The sequence below is a fragment of the Dipodomys ordii genome, unplaced genomic scaffold (assembly GCF_000151885.1).
Source record: "Dipodomys ordii isolate 6190 unplaced genomic scaffold, Dord_2.0 Scaffold1, whole genome shotgun sequence".
NCBI classification, from domain to species: Eukaryota; Metazoa; Chordata; class Mammalia; order Rodentia; family Heteromyidae; genus Dipodomys; species Dipodomys ordii.
Genome location: NW_012267217.1, coordinates 63,109,994 through 63,112,413, shown reverse-complemented (window position 1 = coordinate 63,112,413; position 2,420 = coordinate 63,109,994).

Here is a 2,420-nt window from a genome sequence, read left to right as displayed (position 1 = left end):
TCCCATCCCGACCTGGTACCACCCCAGGCCCCCGTGCTGTCTGCTCAGCCCTACCTACAGAACCCCTGCATCTGTGCCAGTTTCCAGCACCCAGCTCTAGCCGCCAGTTCCTGAGCTCCCACCAAAGGCTATTCGCAAGGCCCCTTGATTGGGGATGAGGCAGTAGCTTCGGACTGCTCAAGGCTTTCTCCCCTCAAAGGACTGTGGCCACCATACTCAGGGTCCTCAGGAACCTCCTCTAGACCTCCCCAGTAAAGCTGAGGGCTTGGACAACCACTCCACCCCATGTATGGCTTTTCAGATAATCTAGGGGGTGCAGATCCAATGGTGTCACTCACCAAATCAGCCCGACCCAGTATCAGGTTTTGGTGGCTTTGGTCTCTGTGGTTCCTACAGGAAACTAAGACTTGAGCACAGGAGGAAGACCCGGGGGGCTGGCCGTTTGCTACCCCCACCTGACCCTGCTGGCCAAGGAGGCTGCTGGGGCTAGATGCTGACACAGCGCCACGGCCGCCTCCATACCTTGCTCCCTTCAGAAGCCCAGGAGAGGTCGCCACTCACTCAGATCCTCGGCGCACACTGCCTATCTATCCCCTGTCCAGGCTGGAACCCGAGGAGGGGCAGGGGGCAAAGGGGCCGGGGCAAGGCGTCCAGAGACCACTGAGCCCCTCCAGCCTATCTCAGGCAATAGACAAATTTCCAAGAAAAGAACACTCTTGTCCTCTTGGGATTCCCATTCTCCCTGGAGAGACAGCAATAATAATAAAATAATAAAATGAATTGGTGGATAATGTCATAGCAGCAATCCTTCCTAGAGATAACAGCCCCTAATGCCTGGTGGCAGAGTGCAGATGGGCAGGTTTGGGAGTAGGATCTGGAGGCCTGGAAGAGGGTACCAGAGGGTGGGGAGTTGCGCAATCTCCTGGGCCAAGCGAGGCCTTGAGCACAGCAGAGGGGCTGTGGGGTGCAGGGGGACCACGACGGCCTTCTCCTCCTGATGATGAGCTGCCGGTCTGTGAGGAGAACTGCAATGTTCATCCATGCCTAAGGCCCTGGCCTTGAGCTGCCTGAGAGGGTGGGCAGGGCCCCCAGAGCAGCGGGGCAGCAAGGGCAGGAGGAGTCTCTTGACAGCTGAGCCCTCAACAGGCCCCGGCTGGTGGCTGCTGAGAGGTTCTGGGGCCCCCAGGTCTCAGCTCAAGATCCTGAGAGTACATGGTTACCCACCCTGCACTCAAAATGACTTGGCTTTGCTGGCAGCTGAAAAGTGCCCCTGGACAAGCATGACTAGCCAGTCCCAGGCAGACACAGGCCGGTTCTGGGCTCATCACTGCCCTCTGTCTCCTGAGCCAAAACAGGGGATGTGGGGAGAGGTGCTTGCTCAGCACCACAGTTGTGCAGGATCCTGGGGCCAGGTGAAGAAAGGGCTGTCTATAGACGTGCAGGGGATGTCACCATATCCTGGTCCCCCTGTGATCCCACACTGGGGGCCACCCAGTACCCGCCTGGGAAGGACTTGGACGGGTGAGACGGCAATCTAGGCACACAGAAGCTCAGCCTGGATGGGTGCTAAGACTCAGTCACACCGCAGGACACACTCCTGGTCCCGCGGGCCACGGGGCCTGATGGCACAGGCCACACCATTTCCTGCCTTTCCATGGGGCAGGACACTGGGCAGAGCCGGCCTCAGGGCTGGCCTTCACCAACCAACCACCTCCACACCTGGTCCTGGTGCAGGACCACCATGCTACACCTTCCCTAGGAATCAACTTGACTCAGTTTCCCCAGACCCAGGGAGAGAAATGGCACATAGAAGGCTGCCCAGGCTCCCGTGGGGCAGGAAGGAGCAACGGCCTCTGGAACTGGGAGACCGGACTCCCCTGACAGTGCTCCTGTCTGACCCTGGGACCTGGACTCCTACTACAGTGCTCCCACCTGGCTCCCCTGATGTGGCTGTGCACATAGGTGGCCACCCTACCCAGGGTGCCCAGCAGGGGTCTGAGGCAGCAGCCTCACCTGCGGGGCGTGGAGTGGATCAGCTGGGACACCTGCTGCATGTAGTCTGTGGCCAGCAGCACCACCTCCTCCTCCTCTGAGAAGTCCTCCTGGAAGATCTGGTCCAGCAGCCACTTCCAGCGCAGCTGTGGGACCCAGGACAGCAGCCACAGAGGACAGAGCGAGGATGAGGAAGAGGAACGGAGGACACGGACCCCGGCTGCCTGGAGGGCCTTGCCCATCCCTCTACAGCCAGGATGCGCCTTTACAAGGCACCAACCAGGGCTTCGGCACTCACATGGGGGGTGATCTTCTGCAGCTGCGCCAGCGTCACCTTGTTGTACATGGAGCTGACATCGCGACGCAGGTCATCATACTCTGACACGGTGATCTGGGGGGAGACCCGAGCTGAGCCTGCCTGCCCCTGC